At 44.3% G+C, this 27087-nt stretch overlaps 1 long non-coding RNA gene across 1 annotated transcript in view; it reads right to left on the bottom strand.

The window, feature by feature from the left end:
* Positions 1–2651: 2651 nt before the first annotated feature.
* Positions 2652–27087, bottom strand: part of LOC143840385 (uncharacterized) — a 234091-nt gene continuing 209655 nt past the window's right edge. Inside the window, exons 5-6 of the long non-coding RNA XR_013232159.1 lie at positions 17028–17139; positions 2652–2868 (exon numbers count right to left, since the gene is read on the bottom strand). This is a non-coding gene — a long non-coding RNA (uncharacterized LOC143840385). The remainder of the gene's footprint in view (positions 2869–17027; positions 17140–27087) is intronic.

Below are 27087 nucleotides of genomic sequence, written 5' to 3'. Positions count from 1 at the left end.
GTAAGCATGTGCAGGAGGGCAGCCCAAAACAACTCAAAGTGCAATCCCAAACAGAGTTATACCTTTCTAAGCCCATGTACCTCAATAGGCTAAGAGGTGTGTAGCTCTGCTTCAAGTGGCATTGTCAGGTACCTGTCTCTTCCTGCCTCTCTTTCACATATTTCGCTTTGGAAAAGTTACCTCCACAGAAACTTAACTGAGGACAAAACACAGCAAGTAATCTTTATGAGAAACCCCCAAAAGTGGCAATCTGCTGCAAGTAAGATTTACTTGAGAGTAACACACGAAGGACAAACTTTTGATCGCTGAGAAATGGAAATACGCATGCATAAGCGTGGACTTGCTTTTTATGGACGCATGCCTCAAGTGGGGATATCATTCTATACTCCCAAAGCCATACCACTGCCACCTATGTGTGTCTGTCGGTACCAGGAATGATACCATTAATGTGGTGTGTTCTTGGGCAGTTTTTCACCTTAGGAAACCTCTGTCACCACTGAAAGGGAAAGAAATTTGTCCGAGTCAACTTTTCGTAGATGATGGCGAAATTCATCAACCCTATACAATCCTAGAGGAAATCATTTCTGCCTACAAACCTGCCTAACCCCCCACTTCAGGCACAAAGCTTACTTCTAAAACCGGAGTCACCATTTCTCAAGACCAAAAGGCTCACGTTCTACTGAGCGGGGCCCTTTGGACGGCAGCTGACATTTCAAGGCAACCATCTGTTGAGTGAGTTCAAGTTACTCCCTCTGCCAGGCTAACAATCCAAGAGGTATGTTTTTAATTCTTGGGGACGGAGGGAAGATTCAGGGTGTTCTTCAGCATCCAAGATGTGGAAAACAGAAACGTGTATGAGATGTAGGGGATTAAGGCATTTATAAAAACACACACACACATATAACTGGACTGTATTCCCTGCCCCCCCCCCTCCAAAACTCAACATTAGATACAGGCTAATTTATAGAACACCAGAGGGCCCATAAGAACCAGAACCCATTCTTCCCCTGCATCCCTACAGCAGGCTAATACTCCTACAGCATTAGGATAAGGACAATGCATTTTCTCTGTGTGTGTGTGTGTTGCACAGCCTAGTAAAAATGCTTCCCAGACTGCAAGCTTGTCAATCTTTAATAGAAACTCATCAATTATTTGTGGGCACAAGATTGAAGCAGCTAATAGCTTAAATATATTCCTCCATTTCATTGCATCAGTAGCTCTAAATTAATGCCTTCAATTTCTCCTCTTTACCCATTAAAAGGAGAGAGAGGGGGGGAAATATAAATAAATAAAGTCAGGCAGATATAAAATTATCATTTGAATAAACAGGTAAACATCTGGCAAAGAGAAGTAAAGCAAGTGTTTTAGGGATGGTTTTTTTTTTTTAATCCTCTGGTAGGCAGGACAAATGAGATTTTCTTGCATGCTTAATATGATTCCCCCCTCCTTCGCAGCAGCCAAATCAATTGTAATTATTCCATGCATATCAGGCAAATAAAAAGAAAAGGAAAAAGGGAGGGAAAGCTTTGACTTTGATTTCTTAATTCGTCACTCTGAATTGACCGGTTCCAAAGATATTTATACCTTTCTTTGTAAAAAAAAAAGAAAAAAGAAAAAAGAAAGAAGTAATAATAAAATAAAAGGAGACAGGAAGCTTCCAGGTGCGACCCACACAGCTCCTCATAGAGCCAAGCCCCCACCCCCATTTCAGCTAATTAAAAACAAAGCTTCCCTGACATTAACAGGCAGTAAAGCACATTTATAGGCAGATCCAGACCGTCGCTGTCCAAAAAAGTTAGCCTGCAACTTGACGGAGAGCTGCTTTTGCCAATCACATGCCCCATTTCCACACTCCTCCCTTGACCCCCGAGCCTTTGCACACACAGCAGTGCCTGACATTCCTTGGCACATCAGAACTGGTGCCAGAAGCGAGTCCCATTCAGGAGGGGAAACGAGAAAGCAAGTCCCGTTCGAGCAGGCGACGGACGCTCCCCAAATGTGACCCTGTGGCAGGCTGCGTGCAGCCACCAAAAACCTAGCAGCAGCGAGGACCGACCGTTCGGCACAGCAGCTGCCACTGGTCTGACCTAAGCCCCAGTCCTGCGGCAGAGTCCCCTGCCTCCTCCGTCCAGCCGCTCCTTCCCCGAGCAGCTCCGCCGCTCCGGCACCCACAGAACAGGACAGAAGAGACGACGCACTTACTGTAAAGGTCCCAGGAAGCAAAGTTCCCATCCCAGGGAGAGAGGCTCTCTTTGCAGGATTTCCATCCCTTGCAAAGGGGGTTAAAAGCCCTGGCGAAGAAGTGTTACACCCAAATCTGAGGCAGACGGCTTATTTTTAGAGAGACTACATTTTTTTTTTGTTCCTAGCCAGGATGATAAACCCTGGCGAAACCTGTTTTTTCCTTTTTAAGCACCTTGGCGAATGAGGCTCGGCGCTGCATCCAGTCGCCAAAGCCCAATCAATATGGAAGGAGCGGTATTTTATGATTGGAGAAGTTGTTGTGTTTTTGGTGGTGAAATTCATTATTTAGTATCTGAACCCTCAGCATTTCAGTATCATTTATTCATAAAGTCCCTTTTTGCCAGGAGGAAATGGATACAGTTGGAGAGAGAGAGAGAGAGAGAGAGAGAGAGGAGTGTGTGTGTGTGTGTGTGTGTGTGTGTGTGTAAGAGAGAGGGAGGGAGGGAGACGGATTGATGATATTGATCAGGTACCATCTTGAAACAAAGGCGAGGTGCTCTATTTTACCTGACAACTGTGACACATAAAAACAAGCAAGAGAGGGGGAAGGCTTGGGCCTTGAACATCACAGGCTTCGAACCGCGTTTGAAGAAACCATTATGACAAGCAGGTCTAGGCAAGCGGCTGCAAAAAAGAAAAAAAAATGTATTCAGAAAGTCATTAAAAAATGATGCTTTGTTTGCCTTGTGAATATGAGGTCTGCAGCTAGCTGCACGGCACTCTCCTACAGAAGAACGGGGAGGGCCTCCCCCCCCCTCGTTGCATCCATTCCTACACTTCCTTTTTTCTTAAAAAAAAAATAAGAGGGGTGGGAGGGGGGGACAGAAAGACTTTTGATTTATTTCTTTCTGCCGATTTGAAACGTCACATTCTGCCGCTGAGCTCTCGAGCAGATCGCTCCTTCACACAGACGCCGTTGGCTGATAAAGCAGACATGGGCGCTTTGCTCCTGAAAAGTTGTCGGAGGATTAAAAAATAAAAATAAACGGCTCCTAACGCATTGAAAGAGTTAAACTGTGGCCTCCTCCATGGGTGGGAGGAGGGGGAGAGAGTTTCCACTTCTAAACAACAACAACAAAACCCCCTCTCAAATCTGGCCAGCATTTCTTCCGGGCTGGTCTTTAGCAATGACGCCATCTGTTCAGGTGGGCTTCTTTTCGTTCCCACAGCCCACCGACAAGGGGGTGTTATCACCGTGGAGTTTATAGTGTCGCCCGTGTTAAGCAGAAAAAGAATAATTCCCTGAAGGATCATCTCCTGCCTTTTTAAACGACTGCCATTTCCATATATCCTACACCTACAGCTAGGTACAGGCAGGTATCTCAGGTGCGGAACGTGATCAAGAAATAACAAAAGGTCAAATAACTTCAGAAAGTGTGTGCCATCAACTCGCAGCCTAATAGGCCTTTCAAGACAAGAGAGGCAAAGAAGTGGTTTCCTCTGCAGCCCCAGACAACCCTGCTTAGCTCCTCGAAGGTACAACTCAATCCAGGTTAGTCTGGCTGTTAGGGCTGCTACAAGATGGTTTGCACTCAGCTCTGGGTAAGAAAGAATTCATGTGCTCGTGGAGCAGGCAGCCAATGCATTAGAACAGGGGTAGTCAACCTGTGGTCCTCCAGATGTTCATGGACTACAATTCCCATGAGCCCCTGCCAGCGTTTGCTGGCAGGGGCTCATGGGAATTGCAGTCCATGGACATCTGGAGGACCACAGGTTGATTACTCCTGCATTAGAACACTGTCTGCAAATGGACAGTTCCAGTAAAATTATAAAGTTGATCCTCTCCTGCTCTGACCAGTTTGCATTTGGTCTTTCATGTCAAACAACTGGCAAAGTCACTGAGCTATTGCAAATGGTTCTCCTTTGGTGCAAAAGGTTCTCCTTAGGTTCTCCGGTCTCACATAGCCTGTTTGAAACTATCAATTACGGGTTGTTTTTTTTTAACAAAATCAATTAAATTGAAAGAAACTAGAAAAGTGATAGCATGAAGTTCAAAGTTAGAAGAAAGGCTAGCCAGCTGTTTAAGTGGCATTTCTCAAGTATATGTTGAAAGGACGGGAGGCTGAAGAGCTTGTCTTAAATGCCATTTTGGCACAAATAGAAGATCTTTCACGCTTTCTGCCATCCTTTCTGTCAAAGGTTTGCAAAGGGTGTCCTTCCTTATGAAACAGTAAACTCCCTGCATGCCCATCAGAGATTTAGATTTCATATATTTAATATATTTATCTCAGCTATTTAAGACCATCTGCTTAGGCCAACCTTACAAACAGAGTTGCCAACTGATGGATATTTTACCAACCTGTGAAAAAAATTTCAGATCTGCATGAAGGATTTCGGTGAATACATCAAGGATTTTGAAAAGGGAGGGGGAGAATTATTCATTTTTTTGTATAATCCTTATATTCTGTTCCACAATTAACTCCTACCCACAAGGAATCTCCCCTGATGCTCCTAGACGGACCTGTCTGATTCGTGTGATGTGTCACAAATATGCTCTGCCTTAGGCAAGTTATTCTCATGCACCAAAAAATATATGGAAGTCTGGTGGCACTTTTCATCCAAGCATAAACTTTTGTGGGCTAGAGAATAAAAACTTGTTAGTCTTTAAGGTGCCATGGGAGTCCTGGAGGTTTAAAGAAAAACACTTCTTCATTACTTGACCAACTATATGCCAACACTTATGTGCCTGTAGCCCATCACCAGCTGTCTTTACTCTGGTCTTCTTGTAGCGTACAGGAACATTTCAGCTGAGCAAAACTCACAAGCACCGACAAAACACTCAACAGGCATACTAAAGCCTCCTTGGGTCTGTAACAGGAGAAGATGAAATTATATCACCTCACATGAAAAAGATCTAGTGATCCTCTTTCATCATATTGAAGGAATACAGGGTAGCTTGCATATGCCAAGGGATCCAGCCCCTTCCTTGAACTGTAGCTAAGGTCAACACATATTGGAATGCTCCTTCATGGAAGACCATTCCTGGTTCGACAACGAGCTCATTTGGAAGAAGAAGGCTGAGTTGAACCTTTCACCTTTACCCAGTAGTTTTGAACAAAGCTTGAGTCCAGTGGCACTTTCAAGACCAACAAAGTTTTATTCAAGGTATGAGCTTTGACCGCAGAAGTGACACAAACACAGAATCATAGAGTTCAAAGGGACTTCCTGGGTCATCTAGTCCAACCCCCTGCATTATGCAGGACACTCATCCACTGTAACCTGCCACCCCTTTGTGCCTTCACAGAATCAGCCTCTCCGCCAGATGGCTATCCAGCCTGTTTAAAAATTTCCAAAGATGGAAAACCCACCACCTCCCAAGGAATCCTGTTCCACCGAGAAACATCTCTGACTGTCAGGAACTTCTTCCAGATGTTTAAACAGAATTTCTTTTGAATTAATTTCATCCTATTGGTTCTGGTCCGTCCCTCTGAGGCAAGTGAGAACAACTCTGCTCCATCCTTTACATGGCAGCTTTTTAAATACTTGAAGATAGTTATCAGATCCCCTCTCAGTCGTCTCCTCTCCAGGCTAAACAGACCAAGCTCCCACAACCTTTCTTCATATGTCTTGGTCTCCAAACTCTTCACCAACTTTGTTGCCCTCCTCTGGACACGCTCCAGTTTGTCTACATCCCTCTTCAACTGGGGTGCCCAAAACTGAACACAGCACTTCAAGTGAGGCTGAACCGGAGCAGAGTTCATGCAGATTATGGTTGGGAAGCGTAGCTTTGTACACACCCACCCGGGCCCCCTGCCCTTCCTACCCCTTCCAGGCCCATCACTGGCCATTTGGGGAGGGGAGGCTCAACATGATCATGTATTGTCATGTCATCCGATAAATATTTAACGATTTTTAAAAATATATAAACAATTAATGAACTCCCACGCATTTGGGAAACCCTTCCAGGGCTGTCAAGAAACCCCAAGGTTTCATGAAATGCTGGTTGAGAAAGCCTGCTAAAAACATAATCCTTGGACACACAAAGACACCCCAAGCCAACATGTCGAGAAGTACCCACCAAGGCATTATTTCAGCTGACTTCTGGTGCTTCCAAAGGCAACAGTTTGCGCCTTGCAAACACTGAAATCCCAGTTCTCTTCCCCGCATCTGTTATGACGTGCAGAGATAATGCCACATTCATGGGCAAGGGAAGGAGAAAGTGACAGAGAATACTTCTGCGTAAATTTCCCACTGACTTCCAGAGCCAATGCAACTGCACAGTCCCCTGCCGGGTAACCCAGGGTGAAGCTCCGTGCAAACGCCAGCCTCTAATTGAATTCATAAAGCAAATAAATTACTCAGAGAGTTTCTAAGTATCAGAAGAAAATTAACAGTGCTGCAATTCACAGGCATCAGAATTAATTAACACAGAAGGTAAATTCCAAGCCGGAGCAAAAACAAATCCGTGCAATATCAGTGTGCTTGCCCGAACCAGGAGTGTTCACAAAATCACCGGAATCCATCTCTCCAATGCAGAGCGCTATTTCAGCACGTCTTTCTAGGGGTCTTTCCCATACTACCCCCTGGCTCATTACAACATACACTTCTTTGCTTTTCCTGGCATTACTTGGAATGGGAAAAGACCAGGCAAAAATAACAATTCGGCAAAGGACTGCGGACTCAAAGCACCAAACAGACTTTTCATGCTCCTCTAAGTATGCTGCACCATTAAACATTTGATATATTCAAACCCTGTCTGAATATCTCTCTTGGTTGGAAGCTAAATACTATAGGAGAGCATTTATGTTAGCGAGGTGCTCTGCGTTACCTTCCGCTATCCTAGTAGGCCATTAATAGCGGCCATGGCTGGACAGGGCCGCAGTTGACATGGCGGAGGAGAAGCAGGAAGACGCAACGGTGTTACCCAGCAGCAGCATGCTGCCAGTGGCATCATCACAATGCTGAGGGGGTTGATGTTTCCCAACTTATAAGCACCACGTGCTCCGCGTTCCCCCTCTTTGCCGTCCAAGGAGCCGGAGGACAGAACCCCCCCTCCCGTCCCTTGTTATGAACAGTTCTTGTTTATTCATTCATTACAGCAGCGGCACAAGAGGCTCTTGTGGAAGAACTCCATCCAAATCCTCGGAAGTCTCCCATCCAAATACTAGCTAGGATTGGCCTTACTAAGCTTCCAAGAAATGATGGGATCAGGCTTGCCTGGGCCATCCAGGTCAGGGCTAGATCTCTACTTGTAAGCATAGTCAACCCTGGTTAGTCCTTGGATAGGAGGCCAGGGTTGCTATGCAGAGGCAGGCTACAGCAAACCACCTCTCAACATCTCTTTCCTTGAGAACCCTACGCAAACTCCATAAGTCAGCTGCAACTTGATGGCACTTTTCACCACCAATGATTGCTGGCACTGCATTTTCAAAAAAGAAGATGCCCGTGATCCACCCGCCCTGTTGCTGCAATCTAGCGTGGCCCATAAGAATGAGGGGAGTGGGTCTACACACAGCCTCCCCACTTGTTGGCAGTCAGCAGTTGGGAAACATCAACCTGACTCCCCTCCCTTCGTAGAGCTGTGTGGGATTAGCTGGTCCCCTTGGGACCAATCAAGACTTTGGTCAGAGATGGCTATGAGGAGTTCTGCTCCATACTAGTTGTATCAGGGAAGTTCTTAAGATTTAGTCTGGTCAGGCTCTAGCTCAGCCTTTCTTGACTTTTTTACCATTGAGAAACTCCTGAGGCTTTGAAAAACCCCAGAAGTGATGCGATGGTGCAGAATATGCTTGGGAAGCATGGCTGCATACATGCTCACCTGAGGCCCCTCCCCTTCCCACCAGTTCCAGGCCCATCACTGGCTATTTGGGGAGTGAGGGTGGATCAACATAGCCATATGTGGTTATATCAGCTGATAAATGTTTAACAATTTTAAAAGATGCTTTAAAATTAATTAACTCCCACCCCTATGGGAAACTCTTCCTGGACTGTCAAGAAACCCCAGGGTTCCAAAAGACCCTGGTTGAGGAAGTCTGCTCTAGCTAAAGATAAGGCAGGATTGATATGAGATACGTGTTCCTACCAAACTAAAGCAGCAAGTATCCTAAGGCAACTGTTGATGGGGAGGGGGGTGACCAAACCAGACTTTGCAGTCTGATCACTCCACATTATGTCTGGGGAGGAAAGGAGGGAACTTTCTTGGGGCTAAGCATCCTCATCGCAACTCACACATGGGTCAGCGCAGGGAAACAGTGTTGTAGAACAATCTCGGTGTGCATTTGGGTGGGCAGCATAGCAAAAATTAAGACCTCTCTAGTCTCTAAGCCAGGGAACTTTCCCCCACACACTGCAGAAACTATCTGAGAGCCATTTTCAGAAACCCACAGATATAAAGTTCAGGCATCTAAAAGAATAATAAATTCACAGGGGAGCTGTGTTGGCAACAAGATTTTCAGGGCCTCAGCTTTTGAGAGTGAAAGCTCCCTGGTATCTGATGAAGGGATATCCCAACAAACTTGTTTGACTCTGCTGCTGGGCTCGAAGGTTGCATGACCTTAACCTACATTCTGTTGTCTCTTGTCTTCATTTATGGAGTGTGGTAGTAATCCAATGATATCATCAAAAAGCCTTCAGAAAAGTTTCTTTCAAAACATCTTTCAGCTGAAAAGGAGGAGGGCAGGGAAAGGGTTATTTGATTTGGGAAGGCTAAGGTCTTTTTTTTGGGGGGGGTGCTTGTAGGCTATCTTCAAAGCAGAAAGTGATAACAGCCAGCACAGAGGAATTTTGGAAGCACGGTGATATTTTTCTGCTTCTTGTCTTATGTGTTTGCAGTTTGGTCAGTTTTGCCGCATTAGTTGGAAAGGGGGGGACAGAACCTCCTGCAGGCATTGTGAGGATCCACCTGTGGGAACCTGGCCTTCGATAGCCTCACCTGCCTTAAGGGCACAACTAAAGAAGAATAGCTTTTGTGTCTCTCACAATCTCCATGGGAAACTTCAGAATTGAGGCAGCTGGGAGGATCTACCGAATCAACATATTCCTTGCCTACCCGAACGTTTCAAGCCTATCACTGTTCCTTATTCAAAATGCACACCATAATGGGGAAACAGTTTCCGTGCTCTGTGAAAGAAAGAGAGAGACGTGTTTATGCTGCCACAAACAGGCCCTCATGATAATGCTATGTTGTTTTGGTATACGGAAGCCTTCTGCACATAACTAAGAGATGGAACGTGAGGTACGTTGCTGAAAACAGGATGCCTGTAGTTAAATCTCCAACTCTCACTCTAAGGAGGAGGAGGAGGAGGAGGAGGAGGAGGAGAACAACAACAACAACAACAACCACCACCACAACTATAACAACTGCAGAAGCAGGAGCAGAAGCAGGAGGAACTGGGTTTGTTATACTCCACAACAAGCACCCTGTGAGGTAGGTGGGGCTGAGAGAACTGTAAGAGAACTGCTCTGTGAGAACACTTCTAAGAGAACTGTGACTGGCCCAAGGTCACCCAGCTGGCTACATGTGGAGGAGTGAGGAATCAAACCCGCTCTTAACTTAAGGTGCCCATCTGTCCCACTTCTGGCGGGACTGCCCCGCATCCAGGCCACTCACCCTGCATACCGCAACATTGCTTAAATCACCCCAACTGTACTTACCTCTACATTTCATGGAAACTGGCCTGAGCTGCAAGGGAGGGGAATGAATGAAAGAAAGAAAGAAAGAAAGAAAGAAAGAAAGAAAGAAAGAAAGAAAGAAAGAAAGAAAGAAAGAAAGAAAGAAAGAAAGAAAGAAAGAAAGAAAGAAAGAAAGAAAGAAAGAAAGAAAGAAAGAAAGAAAGAAAGAAAGAAAGAAAGAAAGAAAGAAAGAAAGAAAGAAACAGCTGTGTTGGAGTGTGAATTATCTGGCATTGTACCCTACTGAGATCCCCCCCCTTCCCAAATCCTACCCAATCCAGATTCCACCCTCAAATCTCCATGAATTTCCTAACCTGGAGTTGGCAACCATATGAAAGAGAGGAAAGACTCCTATTCCCCCTCCTCCAAGTGTTTTCGACACTGGAATGAGCTGGGGAGAGTTATTTCCCCGTTTTTGCTCTCCCACATACACAGCATATTCCAGATGCAATAGCAAAAACAGGGAAACAATCCACCCATGGTGGCACAGAAAATGACTGGGGAGGGAGGCAGGAGCCCCTCCTTCCCCTGCAGTGGCATTCCAATCACAGACTAGGTCTGCTTTCTTACCACAGCTCTGGTAAACCAGACCCAGCTCTTTAAACAAATTAAAATCTAGTTTGGCCATGTATTTTCCTTTTCCAAAGGAGCCTACTCAGAGATAAACATCACATGGATGTCAGTCCCCCTGTTTTACAGCTCATCTCCAGGTGACAGAGATCAGTTCCCCTGGAGAAAATGGCTGCTCTGGATGGTGGACTCCATAGCATTATATTCCACTGAGGTCCCTCCCCGCCCCAAATCCCGCCCACTACACCCTCAAAGCCTCCAGGTATTTCCCAACCTAGAGCTGGCAACCCTAAACATGTAAAACTTGAAGGACTTTTCTGAAGAAGATAGCTGTTTTTTTATACCCCACTTTTCTGCTATTCAAAGGAATCTCAAAAGGGCTTAAAATTGCCTTCCCTTCCTCTCCCCACAACAGACACCCTGTGAGGCAGGTGAGGCTGAGAGAACATTGAGATAACTGAGACTGGCCCAAGATCACCCAGCTGGTTGCATGTGGAGGAGGAGTGAGGGATCAAACCCAATTCTCCAGATTAGAGGCCACTGCTCTTAGCTACTATGCCATGTTGCTGAGGTGACCCTCCTAGAAATTCACATATAGCTTCAGCTATTTGAACTGACACTTCTCACATCCCAATTCACAGTGAACTATTTGTCAAATTATAAAAATGTGACACGAACAAACCTGAGATGCCTTTTCTTAAATATTAGGACCACCACAAAAGAACCATGTTTTAAAAAATGGCTTTCTACCAGCAGGGCAGAATAAACCATGAAGTTACATATTGTATCATAAGGATAGGAAATTGCGACAGTATGAATGATTTGAAATACCTAGGGTATTTTCAGAGAGAGCAAGTGATTTATTTATTGTTGCTGGAAGGTAATACTTATGTTGAAAAATGGAACACAAAACTTAATTGAAAATATTTTTTGGCATAAAGGCTGTTTACATTCCTTAGAGCAGAGAAGCTGTCTTGTACGAAATCCGACATTCAGACTAAGCATTTTTCGAAGACAAAAGGAAAGTGGATTTTTAATAGTAATATACTATTTTATCATAGTGTATTGTGAAAAATCCTCATGAATGTGTTACTCCTTGTGCAAGCCCTCGCCTCACAGTGCTAGCTCGTTCCTCAAAAGGAAACCCATTGCTTATGGATTGTCCCAACACTGCACCTTAACGTGTCTCTGCAAACCCTGGCTTCAGCACTGTTGTCATTGCCCCCTTCATCAAAGACTTGGCTGCTGCCCCACGATGAGGGTGCCCAACAGAGGGTGAAAGTTGCCCATCACCAACATTCTTACCATTGGCCACCACAACTCAAGAGCCAAGAGGTCTCTCTCAGGAAGCTCCAGCCATTCTAAAAATGGTCATCAACCACTGCTCAGGGGCTAGCAAAGGAAACCGCCAAGCCTTAATGTTGTTGACTGTTTACTTGGGCGGAAATATTGGGAGAAAAACTTCCTTCTATAGATTTCAGTGCATAGTCTGCACAAATGTGCAACCAAATATACCCCTTCCACAGTCCTGTTTTTGTTCCATGCCGAAGACAAGGTATCCCTCCCCATTAGCTCTTCACTCATCTGTCCCCAAAGACTTTTGACTTTCTGCATATCTAGAACATTCATTTGGAGTCCAAAGTCCTAATAAGGCCTAGCAGCCCCACAAAGAATGCTTTAATCCTTAGTCTGAAAGATAAAGGATGTCTAGCCTCGACCAGAACCAGGGCCTTTTTGACCTTAGTGCCAGTCTGGTGGAATCTGCTGTAAGCTGAGATATGGGCCCTGAGAGCCAGTTTGGTGTAGTGGTTATGAGTGCAGACTTCTAAACTGGCATGCTGGGTTCAATTCTGCACTCCCCCACATGCAGCCAGCTGGGTGACCTTGGGCTCACCACGGAACTGATAAAGCTGTTCTGACCGAGCAGTGATAGCAGGGCTCTCTCAGCCTCACCTACTCCACAGGGTGTCTGTTGTGGGGAGAGGAAAGGGAAGGTGACTGTAAGCCACTTTGAGCCATCTTCGGGTAGAGAAAAGCGGCCTATAAGAACCAACTCTTCTTCTTCTTGATGGATCTCCACAGGGCTTATGAAAAGGTACTAATGGTTGAGGCCAGAACAAGCAAATAAATCAAATGGGGATCCAAAAATGGTTAAGAGCAGCAGCCTCTAATCTAGAGAGTTGAGTTTGATACCCCACTCCTCCACATGCAGGCAGTTGGGTGACCTTGGGTCAGTTACAGTCCTGTTAGAGCTGTTCTGTCAGAATTCTCTCAGCTTCCCCTACCTCACAGGGTGCCAGTTGTGGAAGGGAAGGCAATTGTAAGCCTCTTTGAGACTCCTTTAGGTAGTGAAAAGCAGGGTATAAAGCCCAACTCTTCTTCTTCTTCTCTTTTATGGCACATCTCATATATATAATGTATATTTTAAACAACAGCCGATGATACTATCGCCAGAGGTAAAGGTAAAGGTATCCCCTGTGCAAGCACCGAGTCATGTCTGACCCTTGGGGTGACGCCCTCCAGCGTTTTCATGGCAGACTCAATACGGGGTGGTTTGCCAGTGCCTTCCCCAGTCATGACCGTTTACCCCCCAGCAGCAAGCTGGGTACTCATTTTACCGACCTCGGAAAGATGGAAGGCTGAGTCAACCTTGAGCCGGCTGCTGGGATCGAACTCCCAACCTCATGAGCAAAGCTTTCAGGCGGCTGCCTTACCACTCTGCGCCACAAGAGGCTCTTACTATCTTACTATCGCCAGAACATATGGCCAAATGGCAGGAAAGTGGAGCATTATGGAAGTTTTATTCTTTCTATTGTATTTTAAATAGGATATGTTTGCAGAGAGGGACGTTCCATAAATTAAATAATATATCAAAATAAATAAATAATAACCAGAGCTCACGGGCCCCCACACCAGTTTCTGCTCACACTACATATATAAAGATGAATTTAAATGGTCGGTCATTGAAACTATTCACCTGACTTTGTAGTTTTAGGCAGCAGCCAGACTACGAGTTCTTCCATGCTCAGAACTCAACTCTGACCTGAGGGGATCTGTGTCACATTCTCCAGTGAACAAGAAGTGTGTCAGGTAAGCAGGTGCAATGACAACTGCAACACAGAACAGATGCGATCTACCTACCAAGGCATGCCCCAGCCATGACCCTGTTGCAGGAAGAGCTACCAGCCAGAGGCAAACCAGAGTACTTTCCACACACATTAGATAATGCACTTCCAATGAGCTTCAGAAGTAGATTTTCCTGTTCTGCACAGGAAAATCCAGCTGCAAAAGCACACTATCCAAAGGGTGCAGAATGGAGCCAAGCTCTGAATGGCATTCAAGCCAGGCTTTGAACAACAACCCTTTGACGGCCCTGTGCGTGAGACCTACTCACATTTTGCCTTCATTTCCCAGATGCTGGCAGCAGATGGCAATTTTGCCTTCATGCCCAGCTCGTTGAGATCCCAAGGGCTGGCCCATGTTGGGAATAGTTGGCGTTGGTGCCATGCAGGAAGGCTCTGCTTATGCGCTTTAAACGGCCACCACCAAGCATAAAGCTCTACATGAAAGCAGCATTTGAAAAAAGAACCTGTTTTCAAGGCAAACCTCAACTGGTGAGGAGTTCCGAGTATTAAAGGGCAGGATGAGAAAGAAACAGTCAGCTTGTGTGTCTGTGTGTTTAGACGGGGAGCCTCAGATCTCAATCGCGCCGTAAATAAAATATTCCAAATGCGATGTCTTTGCAAGCCAGCCGGCAACATTCCGACTCTCGCACAGAAGGGCAAACATCACACTCAAATTACTGGACCTTGTGTGTTCTCTCGCTTGTGTATATTTTCAACCAGCTACATTATTTATCAGTCAAGGCTAGGAGGGGTGTTTTTTTCCCCTTTCCATTTGATTAAATGCTACCGTTACTTTAACAAATACTTACTAGATCCCCAAGCGCTTGCTGTGCGGCAGAACTTTGTCCACCCAGGCCACGCCAATGGATTATCATTAATGAAAAGTGATGGAGAAAGAGGCATTTGAGGGATTTCCAGAAATGCCTGCGCTTTCATGGCATTCAAGTGGACAATGGTGCCTCTCTCAGAGGACCGTGCCTTCCTATAATTGCTAGCACTTTGTTCCTAGCATCTTTCTCTTTTTTGAAATATCTGAGCACAGGGACCACCTGATGAACGCTATCTAAGACAACACCTCTCAGAGGAAACAAGGGATTCCACTTTTCTTTTCTTTTTTCTTTTTTTTTGAAGACACATCTTAGGATATTTTTAATCATCATATTTGATATTTGCACAAGGGATAGACCATGGTAATTCACTATCATAGCATGTTCTATGACTACCGATAGAATAATAGCAAAATGAAAACAGTATTGCAGGAGGTCTACTATATTGGTATTACTGCTGTAAAATCTGTGTTGTCCTTTATTGCAGTGGTCCCCAACCCCCGGTCCAGAAACCGGTACCGGTCCATGGATCAGTCAGTACCGGACTGCGGCTCCTCCCCATCCTCCTCTCTGGCTGCTGCCTCGGGGGCTGCCCTGCTACTCTGCCACTGGCTCACCTTTGGTGCTCTACAGCAGCCACCATAGCTGCTGCTGGCAGCGCACCCCAATAGGCGGGGGGAAGTCAGGGGCACCAGCAGGAAAGCAAGTAGAACAGGGGCTCAGGCAGCGGCGGCAACGTCCTTCAGCAAAAGACTACCCCCCCCCCGAGCCTCAGTAAAATTGCCAAGTGTTGACCGGTCCCCAATGATAAAAAGGTTGGGGACCACTGCTGGACTGAATATCCTTCAAGGGCAGGCTGCCTAAAAGCACATATCCAAGAACCTGGATCAGACCACTTGATCTGGCAACTGTTTGGCAACCCTGGCAAATATTTCTACAGCATCATACCAGGAGTAGATGGGAGATCAATAGAGCCATTTCAGTCACAGAAACAGTGTCTGTCAAAATGTTAGCAAAAATATGTCAACAAATATGGAAAATAAAATCATGGCCCACAGACTAGAATTGATTTACATCTCAATTTTGAAAAAGGAGACCTCAAAGACTATAGGACCATCACATTAATTTCTCATGCAAGTGAAGTGAAGCTCAAATTCTTACAACAAAGACTTTATCATATTCAATCTTGTGAATAAGAAAGCTCTGCAATATCATGGGATAGTAAGACCGTACATTGGTGGTGGTGGGGGGGGAGTAAAGATTTTGGAAAAGAAAGACCAAATGACAGGGGTGAGCAAATACAAAAGGCTCTTAAGAGCAAACTACTGCAATCAATTTCTAGGACATGCTTTTTGATCAAAGAAAACACTTTTGATTTGCCCATAAGAGAAATATGCTGAATCAGCATTCCAACTAACTTGACTTTGAGATTATTTTTCTAATAGTTTCAACAGGAACAGAGCCGACAAAAATATGAGAGAGAGAGAGAGAGAGTAGTCTGCCCCCTTAATTAATTTTCCAATAAAAGAATATCCCAATAGGAGAAGATCTTGATCTGCTTGCCATTCATGCAGGACCTCATGAATTGTCTATGGCTTTCCCTAATGGATATGTACATGTAAGCTTCTTGAAGGTCCAGAGAAGTTAGAAACTCCCCCGGCTGCAGACCTTCTACAATGGACTCTAGAGTTTCCATTCTGAATTTCTTCCAATGAACTACCTTATTGAGGGCTTTCAGATTGAGGATAGCCCTCCAGTCCCCATTGCGCTTGGGAACTGTGAAAAAAATCAAGTACAGCCCTTTCCCACAATCTTCCATGGGGACATGTTCTATGGCTGAAATTTGCAAAACATGAGCAACAGTGTATAGCGTTCTTTTTCTTTTTTTCTGGGTTTTTGCTCAATGGTGAGCAAAGGAACCTTTCTGGTGGTGGATGGTGAAGCTCTATGGCGTATCCCTTGGAAATGATTTCCAGGGCCCACTGATCTGACACTTCTTCTAACCACTCCTGTTGGAATTGGAGTAGTCTGCCCCCCCCCCACCGGAGGACCGCGGTTTGTTTGTTTGTTCTCTCTCTCACACATTTTTGTCGGCTCTGTTCCTGTTGAAACTATTAGAAAAATCTCCCCTATGGAAGAACTGTCTATTCTGTGACCAGGAGAACCACTTATCTAGCCTGTTTCTGTGAATGTTCCTGAGCAACTAAAGGAATTATTAGAGTAACCTGAGTAATTAGGATAGGGGTTCCAATCAGATCTTTTAATGAACTTAGGCATGTTTCTTTTCTTCTCCTTGGAATCGGTAAGCACTCTATCAAGCGTATCCCCCAAAAGCCGTTCACCCTGAAAGCCATTCACCTTGTAACTATAGACTTTGAATGGAGATCAACTTGCCAGGCATGAATCCACAAAGCCCTACTTACTGCTGAGCTGGAAGCAATGGTATGGGCATTAAAAACTGCAGCATCTAAAGTGGCATCAGCCACAAAGGATACTGCTTGAAGAATTCGGTTGGCTCCCTCTACTAATCTCTTGTCTTTATCAGCGATGAGTTGCATCATCTTGCGTGCCCAGACAATGGTGGCCCTAGATATAACAGAGGAAATAGAAGAAGCACGAAGTACTATAGCTGATGTTTTGTGGGACTTACATAGAGTGAAGTCAGTTTTTTTGTCCAGAGTGCCCTTGACTGTAACTTCACCATCCTCTGATAGAAGGCCAGGAGCCTGCAAAGCCACCAGGGGCACATCGACAACTGGGACCTGCAAAAACAGGAAGACTATATAATTTCTTTGCATGAGGGGAACTGTTGGCCATTGGTTTGACCCACTCCTTCCTGAGCTGCCTCTCAAAGTAATCTGGGAGAGGGACGAGTCTCTGTGCATATTCTTCAGGAGGGAAAAATTCTGATTTCCCTTTGGGACGTTTTGCTTTCTTGGGAGCATCTTCTGCTTCCTCAGTGATTGGGATCTTAAGATCTAGGGCTGCTAAGGTCTTATCTAATAAAATGTTATAACCTTGTGTTATGGTTGACCTCTTGGTGCTCTTAGAGCGATTGCCCCGTTGTGCTCTGACCAGTCATGGGGCAATCATGGCTGCCAGCTCAGGGAGCTCTTCTGCGCCCTCCACAAGGAAGCTCTTCTGCGCCAATAGGTCCTCCTCAGAAAGAAATCCATCATCCTTCTTCTCCGTCATAACGGCCACTGATTATCTGCGCGCCTAATCAGGGAGGTCTATGTCAAAATGGGCTACCATGGACTCACTCTCCAAGATGGAGAAAAATCTCCCTGCTAGAAGTCAGGAAGGAAAAGCAGGGTACTGGAGGAAGGAAGAATTAGGAATAGAAATAGAAACAGATTTTTTAAAAGAAATTTTATCTCAGAAATGCTGTTAGCGCTCCAAAGGCCTAACCGCCCTGTTGCGAGGCAGAAAAGAACTGGGAAGAAGTCTGCCCTCTGCTGGTCAATGGAAGGGGGTAAAGCTGACCTGCATCCCCGATGAGAGGGGTGAAAAACACAGGAAGTTTGTTTATTTGTTTTCACTCTTATCCAAAATTGTCAATTTTTCCACAGGAAAAGATTAGGGGAAAGGCCTTGGACAAAACAAATCAATATAAAAATTAGTGTTCAGAGTTTTCCCTTTTTTTTCTCTTTCCAAGAAGTCATCCTCCTTTAGCTGGAGAAAAATAGCAGGAGAAAAATAATGTTCTAAAAAAGGCTGTCATTGACAATGTCATATCACTTCCAGAGAGAACCCAGGAGTGGTATCAGTCCACCGCAGGAATTGCTGGAAATGTTATGATTTTATTATAACGAATCCAGTGATTCCTAGAGAGAAGTGACATCACTTCCAGGTTATACCCAGAAATGACATCACATTGTCACTGCTTGACCCCCTTCCTGTCCCCTCCCCCAAATTCCTGCTGGTTGCCAGGCTGTATCTTGCACTCTATTCTTAGCTAGTTCCTTTGTTATGTCAGTTCATTGTCCTGCATATAGCAGCCAAGTTCTCCAGCAAAAATAATAATAATAAATCCCTCAGTACTCTTGTTTTCTGCTCTGACTTGTCTTCATTTCACCTCTTTTTCCTTGTAAGAAAATCTATTATTTAAAAAGCAACAATACATGGATTTAAATAAACAGTTGTATCCCAAAAGGACACATAACATACAGAACACTCATATCACAAAAGAAGACCAAACAGGTTTTAATAATGTTATCATCAGTTGTTCACTATGAGGACAATATAAATTACTCCTATGTCCAAAATATCTGTCCCCTCACTCTGTTCATGTACAGTGTATATATACACACACAGGGATCTGCCAGCTGTTGTAGCAAAGTTCTGTGCTGCTGCCTGTAAAATCTGCCATTTTAGTGTTGGGTGTTAAATTTGTAGTGTTTTAATTTATGGATGGAGCTTGTTCCTTTTCCTCTTTTGTTTTTATTTTACTTATATTTATCTGTGCTTTATTTGTGTTCTGGTATCAGGCTGTTTAAATAAACTAAACTAAACACACAGGGATCTTTTAGCCTCAAGAAATCTTTTATACTGTCATCCCATTGAAGTATATTATGATTATGATTGTGATTGTGATTGTGATTGTGATTGTCATGATTGTTGTTGTTGTTATTTCAATTTATTGCCTGCCTCTCCCCAAAGTATTGTTAAAAATAGATTGTGTGATATAACATAGCCCTGAGAAGGTCCCATGCATGATCTCATTCAGTGTGACAACAACGATAGCCCCGGGGGAGGAGGGGGCTGATCCATGTGCCCAATGTTGCGTACCTTCCCAGGAATCTAGTTGGACACTGTTTAACCAGGACATGGGAGTAGGTGATCAGACAATGTTCCTATACATTCAACCATACTGGTTCTTTTGAGTAATAGCCTAAATGTATTTAACATATTTGGATCATGTTCTTCCTCAAAGAGCACTATATCAGTGGTTCTCAACCTGGGGGTCAGGACCCCTTTGGGGGCTGAACAACCCTTTCGCAAGGGTTGCAGTAGGGCAAGCAGCTTGGCCAGGGAGGCTGCCATCCACACAACAGCCTTGATGGGTAGATCGAGATACAGCGTTCGCCTGTCTGGAGCAGTGGAAAAGAGCGAGATCGGCATGGTGGGACAAGAGGCAGAACTAAACTGAGAAACCCCATAAAAAAAAAACCCAAATAATTTATATGCAATCATGAACAATGGATCTTCACGCCATTGGTCAGTTTCAGTTTAATTTCTGTGAAAGAACACTTGCATAATTTTATGGTTGGGGGTCACCACAACATAAGGAACTGTATTAAAGGGTCAGAGCATTAGGAAAGCTGAGAACCACTACACTATACAGACAACTATCTGTCTTCACTACATCTCTGAGCAAGAGGATACGCTATGGGCAAACTATAAGTGGACAGGCTCCAAATTAATGCATAGCCAAGCATAGATTTGAACTCAGTTCTCTCCTGCATGCTTCCAATGTCCTGTACACACTATTGCACAGTGGCTTGAACAAATGCATTGAAATATTGATTGATTGACTGATTGACTGATTGACTAGTTGACTGATTGTACTTATTAATCACTACTCCCGGCCAGCTGGCTTGAGGTGATTTATGTCCTCTACTGAAGAATTTTATTTTCTTTAAAAGAATCTGTGTACAGCAAGAGCTGTACCTAAAGCAAAACTGCCCCACCCTCAATTCTAATATTTGTAAGGCATTTTTTTTAGTTCAAGAACAAGTAAGTTCAAGGCCAGTTTAAGAAACCCACATCCGCCTATGATGGTTTGACTTCTTCTGAGTTAAAAATCACAGGGAACAATTTTTAAGCATCTGTCACATCTGATTGTATGAAGTTATTTAGAGGTGAACTGCTCTTCCAGTGACCTTACCTAACTTCTCAAGTAATACAGTTCACACAACAGTCTAATAGCAAAAACTACATTTCCTTTCACGGTTCAAATAAGAGTAGGTCGAAAGGGTAGGGGGAGTTGGGTGCAAATAACTTGCAATGTTCACTGGCTTTTGACTCTGAACTTCCAAAGATGTAATCTTTCTGCCTGGTGATTGCTTTCCCATGATTTTTACAGCCATGTTGAAATTCCTCAGAGGGAACAATGATACAGCAATAACTGGTTCACCAACCCTTTGCACTTTGATTCTGGCAAGGAACATGCAGACATCTCCAAGATCAACTGTTTTCAAGAACTAAAACAGGGGCTCATCCCTTTTAGCTCCTGGTTTTATTGTTTCCCTTTGATTTTTGTAGGGTGCCCCTCATGATGGGAGAATGCTTGAAAAATATAATTTTGAGACACCACGTGAAATATACCCTAAGCAGAACCCTAAATTTTACTTGTTATATTGAGGCCACAGTTCCAACTCAAAAGTTCCTCTGCAAGATTTCTGGATCCACAGATAAAGACAACTGGAATGAAGATTGACTTAAAGCATCAATTTAAAGAGCAATTAAAGCATCTGAGACAGCAACAGTCTTTATGCCATGTTCCAGAAGTAACTAAAAGTCATGCAGCTTTAGGACAAGTTCTCAAAATGCTGATTCCCCAATGGAATCAACTATAAAGGACTGTCTCTAATGACAAATTCTATCACTATACAAACGATGGTTGGGATCCACAGATCTCCATGATATGTGCCAACAGAGCTAACCATACATTTCTATGGGACAAAATGCCAATAGTGGATAATGTGCCTAATTATTCTGACAATGAATACCTAGAGAGAAAACGCTAGACATGACGGAGAACCATGTGACAGAGAAGAATTCAAGTCATGAAGATTTGTTCTTATACTTAGTAAGATGGGTACAAAATCTCTGTTCTAGGGTCTCCAACCTTTTTGAGCCTGCAGGCACACTTGGAATTCTGACATGGCATGGTGGGCACAGCAACAAAATGGCTGCCACAAAATGGATGCCTGAGGAGGCGGAACCAGATGCAAAATGATTGTCACAACTTAACTTCTAAAACACAGTATGTACCCTTGCACTGGGGTGGCAGTTACTCTCAAAGGAACATTTTTAAAAATCTGCACAGCCAATCAAATTTTTGGCAATCAGTAACCTTGCTGGGTAAAAGCCCAAACTGGCCCTGACCATTATCTAATAATACTTGGTGAGCACCAGAAAAGATGTTGGCAGGCACCATGGTGAGGACCCTTGCTCTGTTCATTTTCAAAAGGAAACAAAACTTCTCTGTACAGAAAGAAAATGCCAGTAGCAACTATTTAGTATTAGAGCTACTGCTATCACTCGTTATAACACTATAGTATTACTGTTACTTTTAATAGGACTTTATATAATTACTACCAGTAGTAGTAGTCCACATAATAATAGGTCAAAATGCACCTGCTATACAAGGACTTTAAGCAATGCTATACAAACAGTCCACACTCACAGCTGCTATATCAGCACTAGCCTTGTTAAGCCTGCGATAGCACAACTACATATTTATTATCAGCTTTGTTCCAAAGAGATCACAGTAGGAGAACAATCCCTGGAAAGTCTGATTCCTTTACCCTTCCTATACGGTCTTCATCTCCGTGTCTTCCCACTCATCATATCCCTTTCAGTACCCCCATCACAGTGATGAAGGAAGGGTCCCCAAAGACCTTTGTAATTTGGTCCGAGGGTCACATGCAGATCGGGGCAATGAAAGGGGTGACAGGGGGAGGGTAGAGAAACAACTCTCTCTTTTTTCGGGAATGACTGGGGGTGGCAATACATTTCGAGCGGAGCGCAAAGGGGGAGTCACAGGGACGGCGAGCCCGAATGAGCAGTTGTTCGCTCAGATTATCTCATCTACATTTTCAAAAAGGATTACAATCCCATTAAAGGACAAGCGTCCCTGGAGCTAATTAATTTTCAGTGAATCGCTTGCAATGCGAGAGTAAGCAGCTGATTAAATATTAATACAGGAGACCAGGGTCAGTTTTGGTTTGGCAACCCTTGAAAACCCTGTTAGGATTCTGAGACCTAATTCAAGCATAAACCATCACACGGGCGGAAATTTAAAAAGGATAAGAGAGAGCCAAGGAGCCCTTGTAACCAAACGAGGGCTTGTTTTTCTTTGTTTTTGTTTCTATTTTGTAATTTCAGCATCTATGCTTTAATTCTATATTGGCCATCGGGGTACATTTGTATTTCCAATTCCAAAAGTTGCACACCACTAGAGAAAAATCCTGTTTTTTCCCCCTCCCTTTCATATACACACTCCAGAAAACATATGCACACTCCAGAAAACATCAGTCTACATAGTAGATCTCCAACATCAAGGAAAAGCCCCACACTACCCCCTAGTGATCAAAGTTTGGTGACCTCCAAATAACACAAAACACAGTAAGTGGACTTCAGATCACAAGAACAAAAAAAATGCCCAGAAGCAACACAAGTCACTGGTGGCATTCTTTACTTAGAATCCTTTTCATGCTAGGAGAAGGGGGAGAGGAGAAGACCAGCTGTGAGCGGCTGAAATTTCCCTCTTCCTTGGAATGATTCCTCTACCTCACGGAACAAACAGACAGAATATTATTTTTATTCTGGTAGAATAAAAGAAAGGGCTACAATAAAATTATAGGGCTGGTGGTGAAGGGAGAGGGGACAGCGTGAAAGAAGGCAAGTAGGCAGAAAAGTATGCCCAAAGCCTTCTTCTAACACCACATCGCTGGCACTTCCTCAGGCAGCAGTCTGAGGGCTAAGTTTGTACATCCCGCAAAATCAAGTGGTGACTGTACCACTTCAAGCTGTTGGTGCGGATTCCACATTAGCTTAAATGCTCTCTGGGTGGAGGGGAAATACCATCCTGTGCATGAAAACCAGCCCTTTGACAAGAGGAAAGGATGCAGCTTAGCACTGTCCCTGACATAGTATTTTTCAGCATTTAGAGGAGGGGGAGCTATACAAGCAAGTAACTTTCCACCAGCAGCCTAAAGGAGACAAAGCACTCAAAGCAAACCAAGACAGGCAAAAAAGGAAAGGAAAGGAAAGGAAAGGAAAGGAAAGGAAAGGAAAGGAAAGGAAAGGAAAGGAAAGGAAAGGAAAGGAAAGGAAAGGAAAGGAAAGGAAAGGAAAGGAAAGGAAAGGAAAGGAAAGGAAAGGAAAGGACACTCGAAAATTATAAATTTAAAATCCAGAAGTTATGCTAAAATTAATTTGCCTGGCTGTCTCCTCCCCAGAGTGGAGAAGAGGGTTTGTCAGATATTGGTACTGATAGCATTTGATTGGATGTAATTGGGTCCTGAGGTGATTTGCTAGGGAGGTCTGGGGAATTTTAGATGTTAGTTTTCAATGCCTCAACCATAGGCCCGGAAGAACAGCTCCCTCTTAGAAGCCCTGCAGAACTGTCCAGGGTCCTGCAGGGCTCTGATGTTACCAGTAAGAGCATTGCACCAGGCCAGGGCGAGAGCAGAAAAAGCCCTGGTCCTAGTTGAGCCCCATTTAATTTCTTTAGGGTCAGGGATCCTCAACAGATTCCGGTCACTAGATTTAGACTATATCCATCCCCCCCCCCCAATGATGGACTTAAACATTTTCAAGCATGACGAAAAAAATTAAAATGCCTTTTAAATGACACAGAGAAATGAAATGGGGTTACCCTCTGTAAACAGCTCAAGAGAACAGCAGGTTGGCATTGGCCTCCATTTCTGACACAGAAAGTGACTCTTTGCACTAAGATTTCTTTGTGCGGTCTAAGATATAATTCCAAAAGACAAGGGGAATCCCATAAGCAGCACCATTGTCTAGAAAGTTTGGTCCCATTTCTGAGCCTCTGGGCAAAAAGGAGGATGGGGATTTCAGGAGGCATTCCAGTGGGAGAGCACAGTCAACAGGGGCTGAGAAAAAAAGACAGGAATATTGGAACACAAAAAGACTGACCTTGGGCCAGTCACAGTTCCTATCAGGCTCTCCTATCTCACAGGGTGCCTGTTGTAGGGGGGGTGGAAGGAAGGTGATTGTAAGCCGCTTTGAAACACATGAGGGCTGCTGGGGGACCTTGAGTCAGTCACAGTTCCTCTCAGGGGTCTCTCAGCCTCACCCACCTCACAAGGTGGGAAGAGGAAAGGTAGGCGACTGTAAGCCACTTTGAGATTCCTTCCGGCTGTGAAAAGCGGGGTACAAAAAACCCAGCTCTGCTTCCTATATTAGTCCTATATTATCCAATCAGGCTTACTCTCAGGTTTGTGTCCTTATTTACAAGCAATCCTTCTTGAATTGGTAGCCACATCATCAGATGCAATGTCATACAATTTTAACTCACAGTGGCACAGAGGAACTCTGACCAAATTGTCCATCTACGGCTCCAAGTTCACCTATTAGAAGAACACTGGCCTACGCAGTCCATGAGGGGCTTTCTCTGCTAGCAGAGATCCTTCTAATGAGCAGTGCTATATAATGCTGCCATAGTCGCCTCCAAAGAATTTAGGAATTACTCTGTGGTGAAAATTCAGAGGAAGATGTTAAATTCACAGGAAAGTAGAGATGCAGGAAAATGGGGAATATACCAGAGAATAGGACAGAACAACACACTCTAGGCCTTTCTGCACAGCTTTAATGTAGCGTTATACCATTTGAAGATGCTACATTTTTGGCATTTCGCATGATATCACCAACATCCCACCTCCTGGCAGCAATACTCTAGCTACATCCAGCACTTTATAGTGAAAGTTGGGGAATCGGAAAAACGTGGATTCACCCAACTATAAAGCGCTAGCTGGCGAGGAGCAATCAGCAGGCTACCAGCTAAAGAAATGTGCGGGGTCAAAGTAGCATAATAATCAGCTCCTCAATGTCCCGCCCTTGCTCCCACCTTCCTTTTTCCAGGAGATGGGATTTAATTTTTTTTTTTAATGGCAAACCTCTTGGAACAACGAATAGACAATCACACATCTTGCACTGGGAACGATAATGATATTGTGGACAAATTAAGAAGGGCATGCAAGTGACAAGAAGCACATACCCCCCCCCCCCCAGTTTTTTGAGCCAGGTAATGCAAAACAGCCTCGGCATGGAAACATTTCCATCGCATTTTACGGAAAACCCCAATCAGCCCCCCCCCCCCGAAATGCTTGTGATTTTGCGTTTTTGGACTTCCAACTTTTCAACATTAACCGGCTCTGAATGGGCACAGCTATCTTAAACTTGCATGTTAGAGGTGTCATTTGTTTTTTGTACATGAGCCCTAGCCCTCTCTCTTTCCCAGTTGCCCTGCACGTCCAGCACCACCCTTGGAACTATGGGACTTGTAGTCTCATCGAACTGCACAGTTCCTAGAAGGCGTGGGGCTTCCCCGCAGCAGCAATCACACCCAGGGGTAAGTCCCTTCTCAGTAAGCATGACAAGGATATCGCAGGAAGATAACCCAGTTGCAGCTAATGACAGGGAGCTCTAGTAACTAGACATGAATGGAAATCACTGTCATTATATTAATTCCACCACAACAATCACCCAAGAGGTGGATTTTGTACTCCTTGCTGCTTTCTTGTAGCTACATGGATGCAGATTTTTTTTTAATCCTGTTTAAATTTAATATGATTGCGTCCGCCTCCTTAGTTCTGCTGTTGATAATTAAACCAACATACTTTGTTCCCTCTGGAATGTGCTAGTTACTAAAAGTGATTGCTGGCGTCTTCAGCTTCTAAAATTCCCAATGTTCTACCAAACCACTGTTGAGGATGATTGTTGACGTGAATGCAAGTCAGTGTGGCATAGTTCTAATAGGAACAGAAAACAGCTAATAAGAACAGAGATCCACGCACAAACAGCGGCCTTGCATCTGAGACAGCTACCTAAAGTGTGAACAAAAGAAATTGGACCACTCAGTGCCTCAGATTGTGAGTCAGCGGTCAGCTCTCAGGTTCAGATCTTCCTTCCACCAAGCTTGCTAAATGGCCTTAGGCTTGTCTCATTTGTAACAGGTGGGTGATGACAAAGAAGAAGAGTGATCCACCTGACATTCGTTCGCATGCCAAGTTGCCATGAACTGAGTCAGGCCCTTGACTCATCAAAGTCAGTATTGTCTACCCTGACTGATAGCAGATCTCCAGGCTCTCTGACAGAGGTACCTCACATCACTTATTATTGCCTGATCCTTTTACTTGGAGATGTAGCATTGCCAGCCACAGCTGACACCTACTGGGAGAATTTGGGGGGTTGGAACAAAATGTTTGGTGCTACGCCAAAGCGCAATATCAATTCCAACTTGGTGTAGTGGTTAAGAGTGGTGGCTTCTAATCTGGTGAGCCAGGTTTGATTCCCTGCTTCTCAACATGCAACCATCTGCGTGACCTTGGGCTAGTCACAGTCCTGATAGTGCTGTTCTCACAAAGAAGTTCTGTCAGAGTCCTCTCAGCTCCATCTGCCTCACAGGGTGTCTGTTGCGGTAAGGGGAAGGGAAGACAATTGTAAGCCACTTTGAGACTCCTTCAGGTAGTGATATAAAAACTAACTTTTCTTCTTTTTCATCTCATTGTGTCGGGGCTACATTCTTTGGAGGCCTCCTGTGTGCACTGCAGATGTTCTACCACTGAGCCACGGTCCTTCCCCCAATGGATACCAACCTGAATGAGGTAAGAATTACTTGCTCCGTACTTTATTGGATCTGGATGCCTGCCCTTATTTTGCCAGAAGAAATAATGTGCTGGTATCAGCTGCAGCTGTTTGCCTTGCAGTCCTCTGCAAGCTACAAATTAACCTAT

Source organism: Paroedura picta, chromosome 6, assembly GCF_049243985.1.
Source record: "Paroedura picta isolate Pp20150507F chromosome 6, Ppicta_v3.0, whole genome shotgun sequence".
NCBI lineage: Eukaryota > Metazoa > Chordata > Lepidosauria > Squamata > Gekkonidae > Paroedura > Paroedura picta.
Note: the sequence above shows the minus strand (reverse complement) of the source record. Positions and strands in the feature narration are given on the sequence as shown.